This window comes from Periplaneta americana, chromosome 12 (assembly GCF_040183065.1).
Source record: "Periplaneta americana isolate PAMFEO1 chromosome 12, P.americana_PAMFEO1_priV1, whole genome shotgun sequence".
NCBI lineage: Eukaryota > Metazoa > Arthropoda > Insecta > Blattodea > Blattidae > Periplaneta > Periplaneta americana.
The window spans coordinates 128,960,019-128,982,471 of NC_091128.1; the positions used below are offsets into that span (position 1 = coordinate 128,960,019).

General features: G+C 35.3%; 1 protein-coding gene across 1 annotated transcript in view; it reads right to left on the minus strand.

The window, feature by feature from the left end:
- The window catches only part of LOC138710882 (dual specificity tyrosine-phosphorylation-regulated kinase 4-like), a 552,841-nt gene that overhangs the window by 147,221 nt on the left and 383,167 nt on the right, over positions 1-22,453 (minus strand). The gene's annotated exons all lie outside the window — the stretch shown is intronic.

A 22,453-nucleotide genomic window follows, 5' to 3' on the forward strand; every position in this document is an offset into this window, starting at 1 on the left:
ACGGAAACGAGAACGAGAACGGAAATATTGTTAAAATAAATGTATTTAAATGTGAGCATTCACAATTAACGAAAAGCTTGCCGAAGCCCGGGAACGGGAACGTGAAAGTTAATTGTGAATGCTCAGATTTAAATACATTTATTTTAACAATATTTCCGTTCTCGTTCTCGTTATCGTTTCCGTTCTTGGTTTATTGTGGATCAGCCTTAAGAGATAATGCGTTAGACACAGGCTTTCGTCTGAATCCTCAGGGAACAAAATATCTAGAAATTACTTCGCGCAAATGTTTCTTTGGGAAAATGCATTTGTACCAACTGCTTTCAGAACTTGGGAGGTGAGACAGTATGAGGAAGAAGAATAAAGTGCATAAGATTTGCTGATGATATGACGTTGTTAGCAGAAGAGGAGGTGATGATGATGATGATGATGACGACGATGATATAATAATAATAATAATAATAATAATAATAATAATAATAATAATAATAAAAGTCCACCGCTTTGGAGAAGTGGTCATTGTGTCTGTCTGCGAAACTAGAGGACCCGAGGTCGAATTCTGCTTGGGGCATCTTGGCTGGTTGAGGTTTTTCCGGGGTAGGCTTATTACCTCAGACTATCAAGGGGGGAGGTACACTACTGGCCTGCAAAAATTTAGTGACATTATGTTTTATATATATTTCAGCTACTATAAAAGCTAAATGAACAAAACTTTTCATGCTTAGTATACATACATTTCACTTTATACAACACTTTTCAGATTATTAATATAGCTAATATTTACCTGTAAAAATAATATAAAAGTTGCATATATTTTTTTACAACCATAAAGCATAAAAATATACAGTCAAATATCTACATTGTTCTTTCACTGGAATGTTTCAAAGACCTATGTTAACAACATAGTCTGGGATCTTTTACCTATTCCTTCAGGACTATGTCGTTGATGTAGGTCTTTAAAACATTCCAGTAAAAGAATCGTGCAGATATTTAATTAATTGTATATTTTATTATGTAAATGCTTTACGGTTGTAAAAAAAGTTGTGCAAATTTGATAATATTTTTAAATGTAATTATTAGCTATTTTAATATTCTGAATAGTGTTTTATAAAGTGTAATGTATACCAGTCCATGTATTAAGCATGAAAAGTTTTGTTCATTTAGCTTTTATAGTAGCTGAGATATAAAGAAAATGAATTTCACTAAATTTTTGCAGGCCAATGGCGTGCCTCCCCCCCCCCCCCTTAAGGGAAAATGCAAAGCCTGGATTCATTTCACCGTCACTATCACCTTCATCTTCATCCATGCTACCTGCTTCCATACTCATGTCATCTTAACATACTGGGCGAAAGAATACGACCTAATAGGTGCTCCAACCTCAGAACAGGATTCTTCATCATGACCGCCAAAAAAGTAGGCAGAGGCGTAAATGGCTACACGCCAATATGCGCGGCCTTAGAAAAAATAATAACGGAATCGAAGTATCCAAAATATAGCGCCGTGTTGAGAATATCACCAACGCCTCTCTACTTGTGAATATCTGCTTATGATTAAAAATACTCACATTAGAACAGAATGAGCCGAAGTGTCTATTCCCTTAAGATGGTTGTTTTTGATTATTGATGGCGATGACAATGACGAACATGTTGATACGCTTATACACCATTCGATCAGCACTTTCAATTGTGATACCGGTACCAATTTCCATGTCTAATTTTTTTCTTTGTTATCTTGATGTAAGAGCGACCCATATAAAAGTTATGAAGAGCATTGCTGCACAAAGATTGCGGACGTAGTGCAATTTAAATTTTGTTTATGTTATTTTTATCGGACTGGAGCACAATTGCTTTCGGAAAGCTTCTATTGAATCCACTTGAGAACAGCCCGCTATGCCTCTTCAATATAGCGGTACTCGGGGACGAGTTACTTGTAATAAAATGACACAAGAAACTGTGCTTGGTTAAGGTGAAGATGATATCGCTGTAATCTTCTATAGAGACTCTAAGTTACACAATGGGAAAATCAGAACGTGTCAGTAGGGAATTAAAATCGGTAACTAACTGCGAACTGGTTCGTTGATTATTATTATTGCTTCCAGGCACGTTTACTTGTACCTTCCTTGACTCTGTTAATCTAGAAGTATAACATTTCTTTGTTATATAAGGCTACTAGAAGGTAGAATTCATTACCCCCATGATGGTGTGATAGTGAGGATAATTCACTGAGTAGAATTTATACGTACGGAAGAAATTGCTAGTGAATTTTGCTTACGGACTCTCATTTAGTTATAGGATTCTCCTACGTAGTACCGTAATTTCACGACACAGGGTCTCTAGATTTACATCCCTTCCTAAAGAACTTATACTATGCATGGTTAACATCCTTAAAAATCCGTTGCCCTGTACTCAGGGTTGGCCGAGTAAATTACCTGTAAAAAACTGTTTTATACACGCAGTAATAAACTAACGTTTATTGATTTTGACAATTTAACATAAATTAGGCTACTTAATTCCTTTTAAGTCCTCATAAGAAAAATTTCCGTTGCAGCAGAATTTTTTTTTTTTTGTGATTTTATACTGTAGTTTTTACATAGATTTGTTCGTACTTTCATTCACTCTAATACATATAAAAATAGCAGTGCTTTGCTTACTTTCAGTTTGATTGTCGGAAAACCCCCATAACATCTTAACTAATTTTTTGAGGGGCTTTATATATATATATATATATATATATATATATATATATATATATATATATATTATAAAACACAACTAATAATGAATAAACCTAACATTTAGTGACTAATATCACTTGTTAAATACATTTTGACAATTAAAATAAAATTAATTGAGTTTTTTATTGATTTCCCGAAAGTTTTGTTTTTGTCACTTGTGAGGTTTTAAAAACGATTGATAAGGGCCTTTTTATAGTATAACAATTTAAGGTAAACATGATTTGAACATAATAACTCATTAAATGTAATAATTTTCCAAATTTTATGTGGTTAATGGCTAATCGTCAGCGAGTTGGGAAGCATGGCTGAAGAGATTTTTTGTATATCAAAACATTAATAAACTTATTTTTTTCAATCTTCGCTTCCACTGACATTACTAGTCTATCTTTATTGGTCGTAGGCTATGTGTACAGTTCTGTGTAGAAACCTTTCAATTCATCCGGTATGAATTGCAAAATCTTCTTAAGGTCTCCATTTTTTTTTTAACATTAATTGGTACCCTCGAGTTATATGCTAGGGTTGTAGGCAGTTCAAACGGTAAATTTTCATCACGAACTGAACAAAGGAAGACTAAGAATAAAAGTTCTTGGAAGTTTTTACGTATTTTACATTTATTACGTTAATTACGCATTAGTTACACGTATTTTACTGTAATGTAAATAACCTTTTTTTTACGCGTAAAGTCCCAACCCTGCCTGTACCCAATAGCATTCATTCATTCTTTCATTCGTAGTTTTCTACCCAAGGGCAGGTCTTTCACTGGAAACCAAAAATTCTCCAATCTTCCCTATTTTCCCCTTCCTCTTAATCTCCGCATACGATCCATTTATCTCAATGTTGTCTATTATATGGTACTTGCTTTTGACCCGAACTCTTCTCCCGTTCACCATTTCTTCCAGTGCATCCTTCAGTAGGCAGTTCCTTCTTAGCCAGTAACCCAGTCAATTTCTTTTTCTCTTCCTGATCAGTTTCAGCATTGTTCTTTCTTCACCCATTCTTTCTAGCACAATTTCATTTCTTATTTTGTCTGTTCATTTCACACGCGCCATTCTTCTTCATGTCCACATTTGAAATGTCTCTAATAATTTCTCTTCACTTCGTCATAATGTCCATGTTTCTGCTCCATAGGCTTACAGTGCCACACTTCACTAGTCTCTTAGTTCTTTTTCCAGAGGTCCGTAGAAGATGCTCCTTTTATTAAAATCTTCATTTGACCTTGTTATCCTCCTTTTCATTTCCTGACAGCAGCTCATGTTACTACTTATAGTAGATCCAACACATATTTGAAGCTTTACAGTCGTTCTACTACCTCACTTCGAATTCGCATGTTTACCTTTATTTTTCTTCCAATAAGCTTGGTTTTCGTCTTGTTTTCATTTATCTTCATCGCATACTCTTCATGGCTGTCATTTAGCTCCAGTAGCATATCCCTTAGCGTCATATCATCAGCAAATCATGACTTTATTCTTCTATCTCATACTGTCACCCCTCCCATGTTCTGAAAACAGTTCTTTACTAAGTTCTTGAAGTAGATGTTGAACAGAGTAGGTGACAGAGGGCATCGTTGTTGTACTCTTCTCCCTATTCCACTTCCTTCTGACATTTCTTCTCCAATCCTGACTTTGACTGGTTGTTTTACATAAAGCTCACTGAATAGCCTATTCTCCTTTCAGTCCACACAGTCAGTTCTGTTGCTGAGTTTTTTAACACAAATTTGTATGAAATTGTATTTTAATAAATAAGTTTAAAAGTTTCAAATTATTTCATGTTTTCATTGTATTACTTAAATTTTACTGTTTCTGTTATTAATGTTTTTTAAAATTTATTTATATGTTTTTTCAATGTATTCTGACGAAGCCTAAAACTGTATGTCTAATGGCCAAATAAATTGAATTGAATTGAATTAATTTTCTTCAGGATCCTCATCAGTTTATTCCAATTCACTTTGTCAAAAGCCTTCTCCAGGTCTTCAAATACTACATACAGTTCTTTATTTTTCTCTAGGTATCTTTCGCCGGTTGTTTGCAACAGTCTAATTCCATCTCTCGTACCTCTTCCCTTCCTGAAGCCAAATTGCTCTACTTCCACCTTAGAATATAAACGCCGATGTTAATCACTTAATCACCAAGGACAACTTTGAAGGACTATTCAGATGCGTTATTGACTGTCATAACATACTCATACTAAGAACTGTTGATACTATTTGTTAGAGCTTGTGTGCTATGCTTCATGTTTTACTGTTGTAAATTAACGTACTGCTTCCGTGTCGTAACCAATTATCAAAGTTCATTACTCTAATACCGCAAGCATAACACATGTCTGGGGGAAAGAGTGTAAACACTTACACTTAAATTCATTGGCGCTAAACGAAGTAATTATGCTTGAGTGCCCTACATACAGAAAAAAAGTATAAAAGTGTCTAAGTATAAACAGAAGCAAAAAAATTCTGTACTCAACGATTAAGGCGCAGTTTTGATACTGCGAATCTACAGTTTTGGGTTCGAAATCGGTCAAGGGTATGGATTTATCTATTATCATTTTATTAGATGGAAGACAGTTTTCGTGCCAACCCTTCGTAATGGGGGAATCCATAGATGTTAACTTAATCAAGATCTTATAAATGAACTAAATACTCTGATATAGTAATGGTAATAATCCGCCAGTTGATAAAACTATATACTGTCGTATATACAGAATGGAAGTGATCAAGTGAAATAACCTTGCAGATTGAAAGGGGTCATAGGGTACACTTAAACGAATAGAAAACCTATGTTAAGTTTTGTGATTAAATGCACGGTTAATTAGAAAATTAAGTTTGAAGTTTCAGCAATCTGGCAATATCACCGCAAACACACACACTACTCGTGATACAAATGTAAGAGGTTAACGAACTCGGTGTGTCTCTGTAGGTGAGCTGCTCTCTACTTCGACGTTGCCAATTGCTCGCATCGTGCAGTGGCTTGAAATTAGATGTTTTAAAATTAAATTTACACGAAATACACCAGGGGGCATAAATTATTCTTTATTAGAATTCCTATCGATATGGACAAAAAATCATGTTCCTACTCGCAATAGTTACCGAATAAGATACTGTTAAACATTTGGGAAAACATAATTTTTTCTTAAACTATGAACTTTCCTACAATTTGAAATTATAGGTTTTTGTTACACACAACATGAGTTATTCGCTCTGAAAATCTGCAAGGCTATTTCACTTCCACCCTGTGCAATAAGCAGAAAAAGTAATAAAACTTTTTTGTTTCCTTAATGATGGAGAAAGTTTATATAGAGCATTATCCTCATACAGACACGGCTATTTCCAGAATATCAACCAGAAATTAACATGGTATATTACGCATTTACATCATGGCTTAATTTGTTTACTATATAAGAAACTTCTACTTGAACTTAACACGTGACACACTCCTGTGTCTTTTCCTATTGGGTTTTCACACCTCTGGCACTGAATTGATGGATGCATTATCATCACTTAAAATAATATACAAGTTATTTAGATTGGACGGACGTTTTATTCGAACCGAAAACTATGATAATATAAGAACTGTTCCTTAATCTTTCAATACTATGCGACCGGCTTTATATCTACAACATTCTATAACAATGTAACATTATTTGTGAACGAAGACTTCGAATTATGAAAACTTGTTTTGAGATCAATTTTCTTCTTTCAGGTTCCATCCTCAACTAGGAAGTAATGAATGCAGAGCCCGTAATGTTTGTGAAATAACAGAAAAAGTCAAGGTAAGTAATTTATATAAATAAATCCTTTTCTAGACATCTTTCTTTGTCGCTAAAAGACATCTAAATCTCTATACATTAGTTATTATTGGTTATTAATGGTGATTAGTTAAGACCTGAGTTAATGCAATGACTGTTAGACCGGTTCTGTTTTTGGTGCATCAGTTTGTAGGAGAGTGAGAAAGTTGAGATGCTCACAACAAACATTTAATAGAAAAACAAAAACAAATGTCATATTATACGCCCTAACGCCCAGCCTAACAGCGAAATACTGAAGCGAACATCTTATCAGGGTTGCCACATGATTCCAGACCAATGTCGCCAACTGTACCTACAAGGCGCCAGAAAGTAGCCAATTATCTCTGAAGTTGATAGTGAAAGGAATAATAAACTTAAAAAAACCTACATTGTAATTATGAACATAACCATTCATAGTCATTAATACAATTGTAATAATTTTATTATTAATATTATTTAATACAAAGATTCAGGATCATTAAATGGCATTATTCAGCTATGATACTTGCATTTTGCTGTTTGTTTACAGGTATTACATACTTTACAAATTGCTTCATTCGATTTTTTTTAAATCTGTAGTTTCTTGAAGGCAGCCTGAAAATATTAATTTTCTGCATTAGGTGTGTCTATAGTCTTTTGTATTTTTTAAAATGGTAGTGATTTTGAATTATGACTAAATACCGGTACCAAATTTTGAGGCTTGAATATATAATTTTAATTCAATTGCAATTATCTTCAGCCCAGGGCCGCTTCTCCCACTCCTTGTACTTTCTGCACCTCTCATATTTCAACATCTTCTACGTAAACGTTATCATAGTTAAAGAAAGCAACCAAGTGAAAGGATCTGCTAATAGGCCCGCTAAATCGCTGAATTCCCGCTATTATTAATTAACGGCTTACTGCTCAACATCGTTTCTATTAATTATCAAAGCTTAGAAGTAAAGCATAGAAATGAATTACATGTATTTTAAACTAAAAGTTTAATTGGTAATAAAATCCACTTATTTAACCCATTAATGTAATATATTTATAAGCATTAATTCTACTTAATTAGGCTATTAAATACATCGTTGTAAATCACAGATCCCCGTATCATTGCCTGGGAAGTTTTCTATGGAACCTTGAACGCTAGTTTGACATCTTTTGAAAATTAAGAAATTAAGGGGAATACAATAACTGACGAATATTTACGTTCTGAAGAATATTACGTACAAGGGATCACAATCAGTCTTGTGAAAAAATATTTTAATTACATTATTTTTATAATTTTAACATTAAAGACGCCAGAAACGTAGCCAGGTCGCGAAGTGGAAATTTTCGTCGCCACAAGGAACATAAAAGGCGCCAGAATGGCGACAAGTAGCCTCATCTGGCAACTCTTCATCTTATGTACTCTTGACAATCACAGAGCGCTTGTAATATCAGACCTACCAACCTACGAGGAAAGAAATGCGCGAGATGGGAATTTGGTAGAGATATCGTTTTTAATTATAATGATACTACTGCGACGAAAACATAAAATTAAAAGCAGAAGTTATGCGTTCATCTCTAATCCCGAGTGATTGCCTTGTCAATGCGGAAGAGCGAAAATACTGGGCTAATTGCGAATGACTAGCGCGTTGTGCAGGAATGTTGATAGATCTACAAACTAATCATAAACAAACAGCAACGACCTGCTTGCGATACATCTCGTCCCTGGGACGTGTAATACCTTAAAAGCTAAATGAAAACATTATAATACTTTCACAGAACATTACAAATTTCACAAAGACCATTCTAACTGAAATACTATTGCATGTATTCTATAGGCACGGCAAGGAATGATAGATTTGATCACACATCCTTGGCATTTTACTGAGTCTTGAGGAACAACACTATTTGCCACCTACTCCTCCTCGGTTTCAACCGATGCTACACATATGGCTCCGAAGAAAATGTGACATTGGAGTTGGGTACAATGTACAATGGGTTGCCTATTTAAAGGAACACTATTGTCGACTGAAAAGAGTGATATTTTCGAATATATTTGTAGTTGTAAATCTCTTGAATTGACTCTAACTACTGTATTACCTCACGGGAATTGTCGATCGATTTCTTGTGCTCTGTATATAGAATGTAAACAATATGAAATGCAAAAAAAAAAAAAAAAAAAAAAAAATACTGGCGATAGAATATAAATAACTGAAGAAAAAAGTCAAATAACGTTTTTCTGTAACTGTTGAGATTTTTTCCAAAAACAAAAATGGGTGTGGCCATGTCGGGTATAAAAAATTGGGTTTTACTTGAATATGTATCGACAAATCTATGCGAGATCTTTCGTTTGGCACAAAAATCAGAACGTTAGCTGATCAGAGTCGCGAGATATAAGCCTACTGCCCGAAAATTTTCGCGCACCCCCGAAATGGCTGCCAGTCGCCGCGCGCCACCACCGCTCGCATCTTAGTAATATACCAGATCGAACGAGATCACATTATTTTATTTTAATCGTGTTATTAGTCACGAAGTTATGATATCGGAATGGATTACTCTGCATACGCTACATAGTTAACATCGAAGTTTCCGTCTTGGTACCCCATTTATTGGTCCGATTTTAAATAGGCCCACGTATTCACGTCAAAAAAATGTTTTGTGAGTCTAACTTTTTTGAAAATGAGAATAGTCAGCCATTATTTATTTTGCCCGATACTTACGCTGAAGTAGCAGTTTGTTTATTCTTGTACTCTGTTGTGTACATATTGGTATGTGTTGCACGCAAGGTCATTGACAATATCATTCACATTCAGTCGAAATGTAAGCAATTATTAGACTACTATCAGTCCAAAAAACATGGTATTTTACAAATATAAATATAATTATAAGAAATAATTAAATTTCAGTATGTATTTTGTTCAGTAGAGCGATATATTTTTGGATATTTATTATTTGGATATAGTTCACAAAAAGTACAGTCAGGTCCGAAAATCTTGTCCCACCCCCCCTTGTTTTTTGTTGATCTGAATCCATTTTGAACATGTCATAGCAGATTTGTGACAATGGTTGATACTTTACGTTTCAATTTATTTAGTGATCCAGAACATCATTATGTCACGACACAAAATGATGCGGCGCCATGTCCTGTGTGAAATTTTTCGCAGCAAAGCCGGTGTGATTTCGCTTTGGGGAATTATTAAGCAGCATGTCTCGAAACATCGATACCAGACAATTGAAGATTTGAAGCAAGCTGTTAGGGAGGCATTCAGGGAAATCACACCGCCTTTGCTGAGGAAAATTTCACACAGGACATGGCGCCGCATCATTTTGCGCCGCGACAATGATGGTCCCATACTGATGTTCTGGATCATTAAACAAGCTGGAACGTAAAGTATCAACCATTGTCACACATCTGCTATGACATGTTCAAAATGGATGCACATCAACATACAAATACGGGGGGGGGGTGACAAAACTTTGGGACCTAACTGTACGTAAACTTAATAAATTACAATTAACATATACACGAATAGCAGTTATACACAATAAATATACATTTAATACCTCATTTTCTATCATATATCTATTTCAATTTATTTTGGCTTTAACTTGCACTTACGTCTGTTTTAGTGCAAGTTTCAACCTAGCAAGTTTATTTTTGTGCGAGATCGTGCGTATTTGCTTGGTTTCCGCACAAAACCAATCCGCGGAAAGTCTAAAATTCCACATTCAGTATTTCCAACCTAACACATAACAATTTCCCTCTTCTTACCGCTTAAGTGACATATTGATTTTACTGCTTTAGGCTTTTAACATATTATTTTTAGAGACATTCAATATAGTAATAATTATAAATTGGAAACTTACCACTGCAATTTCACCTAAATTACACTGTTAATTATTGTTTTTAAATATTTGCAAAAATTAAGTAAACTTTACAACTCCACTAAAGTTATTGCATTCGTGATGCAAGTAACATTAAGGAAGCCGTGAAAAAATCAACAAACTTGCCGATGTTATTACTGCAATATATTATATAAATAATATTGTTAAAATATTAAAATGAAAAATAAATCATTACATAACCTTACCGTTTGATTTAAGTTTACATTTATAGACGGGGGAAAAAAAAAGACAGACCTATATCACGGCCTGCTGGAGTATAGTAAACGCAGAAAACATTTTAAAGCAACAATGTTGAAGATAGATATTTTTGTTTTGCAAATTTGCCGTCATTGAACAGAACTCAAGATGGAGATTTGATTGCAACTAATTAGAAATTCCTCTTTCAGGTACGTAATAAACGATCTTCGCACAAAATAATGTACGATACACGAGCGGTATATTTTCTTTCAATTCTCGGAAATTAAAAAAGCTCAACTACGTTTCGCTTTTTCAAACTTTTCCTCGAACATGAAAACTTCAACATACCGCTCTTGTAACGCATATTACTATTAAAAACCTTAAAGCTTATTTACATGTTACTTTAGTAGAGCGATATGTACTGTCTATATAATTTTGGGTTTATATCTTTTACACTCTGTATATTTACGCTAAAACATCGTTACATTATTTTGTATCCACCATGTTACAGATTTTTACTTATGTAACTCTGTTTTCACTCGCTACTCACCTACTTCCACAATTAGGTCGTAAAATGTGAAGCAATCCGTTAACACGCTATTGGATTATGACTCGACAATCGTAGTGCAATTTGACGCTCTTTCAGGGATTCTGTTTTCATCACCAACAAAATAAAATGTTGAGTAATATCACAATTTAGTCCACCGATGTGGAGTGACGGTTAACACGTCTGACCGTAAAATTTGCAGGCCCGGGTTCAAATTCTGGTTGGGATAAGTTACCTGCTTGGGGGGTTTTCCGAGATTTTCCCTTAACCAATTGAAGCGGAATTGCTGAGTAACTTTCGGCATTGGACCTCGAACTCATTTTGCCATAATTAATTCACATAATATCATGTTTAGGCATTTATAACAGCTAAACTAGGCAGGCAAAAAAGGCAATAAAAGGTAAAAAAAAAAAAAAGGCCACAATAAATTTTGAAAAAGACATTATACATTTTGAAAGGCATAATATATTTTAGCAATAAATTTAAATTATATCAATGTAACTCACATTTTTACTTCGTAGTTGACACATGTTGACTTATAAAATACTTTTTTTCGTGATTAACTCTCTTTTCACAAACCTTGCATAACACTGTCCCATCGCATCGGTTCAAAACACATGGACACCAAATTCACTAACGTAAGCATGAAGTTTACTTTTGAATGGTTTACTGAATTTAAGCATTCTAGCTAACCGATCTTATACCTTCTGTCACCCGACAATAACTGACTGTTCCTCGCTCAAATTTCTTTCTCCTACAAAAATAAACACATGTAGCACAAAATTGTAACAGTAAGATTTGAAAATATTAAAGCAAACAATTGAAAATGCTACGTGACAACTGACAACTTCTATGAGAACGGGCTTAATATTTAAAATTATGAAGCTGATTGCTCGTATCGTGAAGACATGACATTATATTTGCAACTATGGATTGTCCATCAATATTCGTATTACACCAATAGTATTAAAGCACGATTATTAATAGATTAAGCACCGAAATAAATTACTTTTATTTACTATTGCTAGTAAAGTGAGTCATTGTTTCATATATTTAAATTTCATACACATCACATTACAATTAATTAGAAAATTACAAATAAACAAAAAAATATTGCTTTAAAATGATAAAAAATGGCATTCATTATTGAATTAGTAAGAAACTCCTTAAAAAAAAGGCAAAATAAAAATTGACCCTATCACTTTGATTTAGCCTACCCCAGATCACATTTATATCTATGAAAATAATGATTTACTTACACCCAGTAAAAAAAAGGCATTTTGCCAAACATTCGGGCTCTAATCATCATCCATACCTTAGCCCGAGTTAAGTTCACGGTGCAGAGTGCTGTACTTGTACAAGAGCGCGGCCGTTCGGCTACTCAATAATACACAGAATAGGAGTGGTTAAGCACATTAAGCCTCAGACTGCAGGGAAAGCCTTCGGGTCCCACCTCCGTAAAAGAGAGAAAATAAATCACAATTTAATATTATTGTTATGAATTTATCTAATCACTGTAGTCTTCATTTTCGTTTTATTTCATTGTCTGTCTTATTGAACCTTGCCTTCGTCGTTTTCATATTTAATGTGACCTACACACATATGACAGGCACGCAGTGACGTAGGATCAGCATGACGACGACTTTTCGTTTATGACGTAAGAGGACAGCAAATTAACAACGGTCAAACATTCGAATTTTAACATTGCAAGAAATTACCGACGAATTTTGTCTGGAGTCTTTTCATACAGCGTATTTTAGTTACCATATGTCTACGACAAAGATATCTCTTCTATTCAGAAAGAAGCCATGCTAGGGATGGTATCGCCTTTAAAAATCTATCGCCCTTGTCTGGTGTGTCAGCATGCTGGCAAAAGACAGATATTAGATTTTTTACATGATCGAAACGTCACGACTGAATCTTATCTGTACAATCGCATTCCGAAACAGAGTTTTTGTTTATGCGCCGTAAACGTACCATAGGGAATCCCAGATTTTCTTGTCTTCCAAAGAAGGCCATCCTACAGATCTGTATTACCTTCAGAACATATCGCCCGGAATCTGATCTAGTGACAAATATGTGTTTACTTACTTTTATTTTTACAAAACAGAGCAAAATCAAACACGGTGCTTATTCCTCATTCTTTACATGCTAAACGCATCGTGGAATTGTGTGTATCTAAGCCTTTAATCAGCGGTATATTATTATTCCAAACATTTCCGTTACGATTTAACTTGCTACTATTAGAAATAATTAGCTGCAAGCCTTTAATATGTATCAATAGTGGCTTTGAACAGCACAAAGGCTGGCAAATATTAGATTTTCATGATCTCAGTTATACATGTTAAATTCTCGATCACGGAAAGAACTTACACGATGTTTGCACTCGTAATGTTAATAAACAGTTGCTGATGGAACGAGTAAATAAGGAACTAGCGGTGCCGCATAAATTTTCAAAGTTCGCTAATTGTATGTAATGTAATCTGTGTATGTATGTATGCTGTATGTATGTATGTATGAATGCCCTATGTATGTATGCATGCATTTGTGCATGTTAAAATGTTATGTTTTATTTAACGACGCTCGCAAATGCCGAGGATACTATCAGCGTCGCTGGTGTGCCGGAATTTTGTCCCGCAGGAGTTCTTTTACATGCCAGTAAATCTACTGACATGAGCCTGTCGCATTTAAGCACACTTAAATCCATCGGCCTGGCCTGGGATCGAACCCGCAACCTCGGGCATAGAAGGCTAGCGCTTTACCAACTGCGCCACCCAGGCGGACTATGTGTGTATGTATGTATATGTGTATATATGTATGCATTTGTGTATGTGTGTGTGTGTGTGTGTAGGATGTATGTATGTATGTATGTATGTATGTATGTATGTATGTATGTATGTATGTATGTATGTATGTATGTATGTATGTATGTATAAAAATTGAAGGAAATGTATAAAATAAAGGAATATAACAAATAATATTATAGGCTTTATAGTGTATTTCTCATTGTATCTATGTATTATGTACACTATATACATATGCATGGCATGTGTACATATATGTAAATATGTGTGCATATGTTTTGGTAGAAATATTAAACGAATTCTGGACAGAAGCACCATCTGTAAATACTGTATTGACATGTATGTGTAAACAACATAAATCACTTCCATATTCAAACTGCGGAGTAAATATTGAGATCTTCTTCAAGATATAACACTTTCCAAGCAGAGTAACGTCACAGGGCTTTTTCTGAAGATGTAATTACAAGATATGTAAGTCTATATACACAGTAATTATTACGAGCCACTTAAAAATAAGGAAAGTAATGAACTCAGTTCAAGAACTTGAAAGAGAAGAAAACAACACTGAAGCTCTTACTGCGTCTGGAGAATATTATCAGCGAAAGAGGTTTAAAACTTACTGCTTCTCTTTTCATAACAGCCTGAATATTCCATTCGATAAATGAGTTTATTTCACAATGAAAATACGCAGTTACTTTAGGCGTCATTTTAATACGGGATTATATCATCAACTATGAACTTAAAAAAATGTAGCTTTTCGTCCTTTACGCCTTCATCCTTAAAATAATCATGGACCAGCATTACTCATAAATAGCTGGAGTCACTTACGTGTGGTCAACATGACACAAGGCAAGTTCTTAAAACAATATAAAATAATATGAAACAAACACTCTTCTTTGTGCCATGGGAAATATAGACTACGTTTACACTCCATACCGGAAATCGAACTCAAGCACACTAGATTTATGGAAATTCGTAATTAACAATAATTTATATTTATTTAGTTATTTTGTTGCATATTTATTTATTTATTTACTTAATTAAAGTCACCTTTAAAATAAACAGTTCTACCCAATCAATATGTGCGCTAGCTATACCTTTTGTCCATCTCAAATCTCATAAGATTTGTGAGAGATCGAAGTCCTATCCCTTTGGTAGAAGCCGTCAGAAGAATAAGCTACAACTGAGTCTCATTATGCAGACGGAGGCTGTCGTAATATAAATTGTATCATTATATATACGAGCGACTTCTTTCGTGACTTTTTTGTCTCGTATTCTTCAATTGGTAAACATCATAATTGCTGTTTTCTGCCTATCACCTAAGTAATTGCGTTGTCCTTCAAGATACGAAAATAAAAATTTGCTCCGAAAATATGAACATGAATCTGATGGCCTTCTACTATCGACACTTGTTAAGTTAAAGCCTAACAAAATAAAAAAAAAATAGGCTAACGAGAAGTAGCAATGACAACAGAAATCCTCTATCGTTGTGAAGAGTCTTGTTAAACGGAACTCCTATGTATGACAATGACGAATGACTTCTCTGAAGATATTTACCTCATGACCGCGAATCATTCTTATTCTTAATATCCTGCAGCAGGCAATCGTGGAATGGTGTGACAGGAGGGAAGAATGCATTAAAGAAAAGAAGCAAGCAAGAAGGGCAAAGATTAAATAAATAAATAAATAAATAAATGAGTGAATGAATAAATTAAGAAATTAATGAACGAAAGAAGAAATAATTACTTTAGTTAATAACTCTGTGTAGGAAACAGGGACAGAATGTAAACTAAAAGGTACATTACATTCCTGTGATTTTTCAAACAGCCATAACGTTGTAGTGAAATCCAAACTCATAGTTCATTTTGTCTTCATCCAAACTGTCATAAAAGTTACCATCAAATACATCGTTGAAGAAGACAGTGCCCAATCATTTTTAATTAGGCCTGCATTTCTCGTAACCACACTGAAAATATCATCTTCAAGCAATAAGCTACATTCTATTAACCCGGTCCACACCTGTGGAGTAACGGTCAGCGCGTCTGGCCGCAAAACCAGGTGGCCCGGGTTGGAATCCCGGTCGGGGCAAGTTACCTGGTTGAGGATTTTACCAGGGTTTTCCCTCAACCCAATACGAGCAAATGCTGGGTAACTTTCGGTGCTGGACCCCGGACTCATTTCACCGGCTTTATCACTTACATTTCATTCAGACGCTAAATAACCTAGATGTTGATACAGCGTCGTAAAATAACCAATAAAATAAAATTCTATTAACCCTTAAGTCAAATATGATTTTTGTCATACACATTTAATGTAATATGTGTATTTTATGTCATAATTATGTATATATTTTATGTAACTATTTGTACAGGGCTATAATATGTATGATTTAATTACAGCCCTAATATATCTTCGGGCAAAATAGGGTTCTAGAAACTTGGAAATTCAATAATAATAATAATAATAATAATAATAATAATAATAATAATAATAACCTTTAAGTCTGATAATTGGTGAGCTGTGGATATCATTCACAGTATGGCCTATTGCAGAGATTAAAATAAAGTCTTACGCATAAATTGTAACAATCTTACAGCCTAATGCTTAAGAAGGAATTTGAGGAAAAACAGAATAATGATTAAAAAGCGAAAATGTCGAACATTACTCCAACACAAAGCAGAGCGACAGCATTCCGCTAAGCAAATATGACTACAATAATTCACAAGAAACATTGAGCCACAAATCCATGCCGCATCTGAGTTGTCAATTAACAGCTCCTCTTCTCAGAATGATGGATATAATTCCATGATTTAAGGCAAGTCATTTTTAACATTGCGTGAGTTACAGTCTTAACTGGACCATAAGTATGTCTCCATTGTCAAACATGCAAAGAAGATCCAAAGAGATTCGACGTTGTAGTGATCCTCGCCATAATGGTGAATCCTGCCCCATGTTAGTGCGCATAATTAAAATTACCAAAGAGTGGAAAAAAAAATATTTTTAACGAAAAGAAGCCAGTAAATTATAGGCCTACCATGAGTTAAACTGCTTTCATACTGAGCTCCGTAAACTGGTTGGTTACCCCTTGTGTTTTGTATCGCTTGCCCAAGCTGTGGCCTTGTGCCAAGTTGACCGCGTGACCAGGGAATTCTGTTACTTAATTGTCGAGTGTTGGTGCATAATGTATATCGGAACGTGACGAGCTAAAATTGTCCAGTTTTTAAGGATGGCTGTTAATTACGATGAAGAAGCTGGTATTGTGATGATGATGATGATGATGATGATGATGATGATGATGATGATGATGATGATGATGATGATGATGATGTTAGTAGGCCTAGCGAAATTTTGTTAATAGTAATGAATTCCATTCAGAAACTAGCATTACCGCTGTGTAACTTTTCGTTTTGTGAATTTTCTTTGTTTTCAACGTAGTAAAATGAAAGAGTTTTGATCGTCACAGTGCCAAGACGAAATGGTGCTCCATTCTAGCCTTGACTTTTACAAGGTAATATGGAACAGGCCAAACACTTCGAAATGGCGAATTACATTTCACCACGCAGCGATTTTTCCATATGACTTCAACCTTAAAATAGTAATATAGTGATCATATTGGCCTTCCTTTTGTTCTCAAAAATAGAAATGTTATTTAAGACAGAATTTTACTAAGGAACATGTGGCGAGTAAGTCGTGATGACGTTTTTAAATTTCATTGGCAAATCCTCCACGCTTTGTTCCGAACTCAACCACTGCTTTAATAGAGGATACGGCTCATAGCTTTCCTATACTAAATGCGCATGTATGAATGTATGTATGTATGGATGCATAAACTTGTGTTGTTGGATTAACAAGATCTAAGCATCAAACAAAGAATATATAGAACAATGTGTCAATAGCGAATAAATTTTAATTTGGGCAAACCGTTAGTGGATGTGATTGATAACTCCTTCCTGGATTCTGCCACCATCCGGGATTGAATCCGGGAGCTTCCAATGCACAGCAAGTTGCTTTGCCAACTGAGCTACTCGGCCGCCACATTAAAATTTATCCTAACATAAAAACTTAATAGTATAGTTGACATGAAAGAAGTACTTGTTAAATTGTCGCAGTCTTATGAACATCCCTGATTATCACATCTTTGGCTGAAAAGTGATTGACGGATTAAAGGTGGAGAATAGAGCACGTTCGCTTAAGTCTCTTGTGTTATTCGGATTTTCAGGCTCCAATAGGATAGACTGCAAAAATGTTATGTAAAATCCCTAGATGTATGCAACACGATAAACTCTCGATTAATGATATTGCCTAAAACTAGGTGCATTATAGAACGTATGTTTGAGCCTATGCTAAATGAGCCTAAAAATCCGAGGTCTATTATTACTTCAAAGTTTTGACATGGACGAGTAATGATTCATAATCTTGGATGCAGCCTTCTTGATTCAGGAACAGAGTGCCGCAAATGTATGACACGGGCTTTCGACCACGGAAGGAACACATGCGTTGAAATCTTACTACACTTCAAAATCTTTCGTCTTCAGATGGATTCGAACCCGCGAATCTCAGATCCAGTGGCAAATATGATTAACAACTACGTCATCCAAGAAGACGGTTGAAGGGTAATATACGAATGTGTATTATTACCGTTGTCACCGATGGAAACATAGAGTGCAGTTCTAAACATTTGTGTAGATGTACTGTACTTACGTATTGAAAAGTGTGAGGTGTTGGTCTGAAGAAAGCTGGCCTTGATAAAGATCATATCAAATTATAGACTCTGACTTACCTTGAACAATATCAAAGTGTTGAAATGTAGCATTATTTAAATGTTTGCTTTTTCAGTGCATATTAATCACGTTGGAATAAATTTACACTTCAATAACATCTCGCTATTCAGGGATAGAAACCTGCTAGTACGAACAAGTTTCCTGGTTGATGTTACAAGGATTGTAATCGAAGGTCTTGAAGACATGATAACCATCAGATCATGAGGAAATTGGATTTGTTGAATCTACGAGATTTCTTGTTCTACGCCGTAGCCGCGTGGTTTAAAGCGTTATGCCTTTGGTTAGCGGTACGGAATGAGAGCTGATATGAGTCTTGAAATTTGCCATTCTCACTTACAATCGTGATGAATTTGGGGAGGTACAGTGAGTAACGAAATGCGATTTCGAAAGTCAGATATAACGGCTGGGGGCATCATGGTGCTTAACCATACGCTACCCCAGTACCGGTTGGATGATCTATCACTTGTGCTGAGGTATGTAGTGCTAACTCTAGTCAAAAGAGCGACAAATCTTTACCGGAAGCATAAGATCCTGTAACATGTTTCAATTTAACTTTATGAAGGCAGAAAATAGGAAAAAAACTGGAGAATTATAGGTTTGCAGTGAAGGACCTGCCCTTGAGCAGAACACTATGAGTGAATGAATGACGTGTATAATATGATCATTAATTTCACAACTGCAGTAATCAGATAAGCAACTGAAGGAGGAGTAGTAAATAAATATTTTTTACATTAATAACCACACACACAAAACACTTCGAAATATGCAACACAGCGTTTCTCAAACTTTTTTGAAGTGGGAACCACTTTTAAAGCTAGAACAGCTCCGCGGACCACCTTACTCTTGTTCCCTTCGAAAGCAAATTTATCATTTTTGTAGCATAATTTAATGCCAGTATACCTATATTTTAAAATTCAATTAAGGGTCGGTACTTTGGTCCTCTGTTATGAATTCGGGTGGTCCCTGGCTGGGTTATAGGCGCGGCGCCAGATGTGCAGGGAAAAGATTCGAGGAACACCACGTATATAGTGCTTTAAATCCCTCTTTTGTTGCTGAGAGTAGAGTGGGAAGTCGATAGACGGGTAGGGTAATAAATTCCATAAAATGCAGTACCGGGAGAAACAGTGAAATTCGATTGCCATGTGTCATTTCCAAACTCTGAAATTTTAAGCTATAGTATGATATGGAATTCGTTTGAATTTTATTTTTTCTTCTGTCTTTTTTGAAGGACCACAAGGGCAGACCTCGAGGACCACAGGTGGTCCGCGGACCATAGTTTGAGAAACGCTGTTGTAACGTATCAAATATTCCTTAAACCCTAAAATATGTATTTATATTCTCTATTAAATTTTATATTCTGCTGAAATGCCGCCATCTTAAAAAAAAAGTAACTTACGTACTCTCAAACAATGTGTTTTCATACATAAAATTCTCTTCCTTATTTATGAGTAAGGTGACCAGCAGGTAGTATGACTAACATGACGCATTGCGGGGTCAACATAAAATAAGAGAACAAAGAAGTCTCTACGGAAGGAAGATACAACTTATTTTATATACCGGGAATCGAAGCCCGGGAATAGGCCGATTTTATTTACAATCAAAACTAGATTACAGTTTGCCAACGATGGACATGTTACAGATACTCCCCACAGACTTCATTTCGCGAAGAGAGAACTGTTAAAATCATTTAAGTTCATTTCATTGCAATCAATTTTTGAGGGGGAAGCTAGTATTTTTAATTAGTTGTTCATTACTGCGGAAAATTAGTAATTACTGCAGAATTAGAATGGTTATGATGGCATGTAATCAATTTCACCATTGACAAATCATACGAGTGTCTTTTGGGATTTATCGTATAATTTTTTTACGAAAGGATAACTTATTACCGCCACATTTCTAGTAAAATACTGTTCAAATGTTTCACTATTTATGAAACTAGTTCTTGAGGGGAATACAATAATGTAGTAACATATTTTGTTTAATCCACAGATTCGGTGAAAATTGTGTAAAAAAATCATACTTCCTTACTCAAGCAGGTAATTTTGTATATCCCGCACAATATCTACACCAGGCCTGCACAAACAGCGCTCGACGAGCGCGCGAGCTCCTTCGGAGCGGGAGAGCTCGCCGAAACGGAGAGGAAGAATGACATAGACTTGCTATAGGTAGAGGAGAGGGAAACGACCACTCAGTTATTTAGTGGAGTGCAGTGTGTAGGCCTATTCTCAGTAACTGTTTCACGTTGCTTACCTACTGCTACAGTACAGTATGGAGGAATCTAAAACACGGAACATAACATTTACCATTTAACGATTTACAGCTCGAACTTATTGATCTTCAATGCGACCTAAGGACTAAAGATCGTTTGAATAATACTACTAGCCTGGTTGAGTTTTACAAGACTAAACATCAGCAATAATATCCACGACTACACAGGCTAGCTGTGAAAATGATTGCTATGTTTGGCTCAACATTTATATTTGTGAGCAACTGTTTCCTATAATCAACTTTAATAAAGGCAGACATCGAACATCTGTAACTGATGTTTCATTACGATCAGTGGGCTACTGTTCCTTTCAGCTGCTAACAGCATAAAATCTCGTTTTGATGTACTGATAAATAAAAATATAACAACATGATATTGTACATTTAAGTAGCCATAGAATTTCTATTACTTCTGTAAAATAAATATTTCTTTATTATTTAATAATAGCCCAAGATAGTTTTGCAAACACTAAACGGGAATTCATTTCATAAACACTCGTAATAGTACTTCCTTTTGTGTATATTTTGTACGAGATCCACTCCTTCTTCCAGTCCACCCTTATACAGAGCGCAGCTAATATCTGCATTCCGCTCATGAGCTGTGAGCCGGCTCGGAGAGCGCAAACCTTGTGCAGGCCTGATCTACACAGTGGCTACAAGTTATTGGACGGTGTTGATTTAGGTAGCTACCTCCAGAACATAATATAGGCCTACTTGCGCATGTAATTACGTGACTATGAGACTAAATTCATTGACAACGAATTAATTACATCATTTAAAAGAATCATCCCGATTTATGTAAATCACAACTCGTCAACGACTAGGCTGCTAAGCGTCTCTTTATTACCACGCATTATTAAATTCCATAAATTCCATTCTCTCTTGAGTTGGTTTGTGTCAATGAATATGGATTTATACGAGAGATTCAAACTTATTCAATTATCTGGAATTCTCTCCTTCAGGGGATACGGTATAATCCTCGAGCATTGTTCCAGTAAGGTTAGGCCTATGCAAACACTTCAACGCGAACGTCTACCTGGTTATGTATGATATCTGAATGTCTAATAACTCGCTGTCCGGAACAATGACATCTCTGCTATTACAGTTTTCATGTTTTATATTGATTTAACAAAAAACGGCATTGTTGAACAGCTATAATCTAGTCACTAGCGGAAATGACTTCGATTCCTGACAGGGAATTGGAGATTCGTCTTTCATTTCTAAGGACCGGATAGGTGCCTCTTTTCTTGACATCTCATACAGTAGAGCGTCTCGTTTAGGCACAGTGAAAACGTAAACAAAGTTCAGGTAACATGTGGGGAGAGGACGAGCCGTACGGTAAACACGAGGGATGCACAAGGTTTTAGTTGCTACATTTATGGCGGAACATTAATTGAAATTATATTTTCCAAAAACACACAAAACAAAAGAACCCAAATTGCATAATGTTATCATATACACATTTTAACAAACAAGCGAGTGTAACGTTGAAATA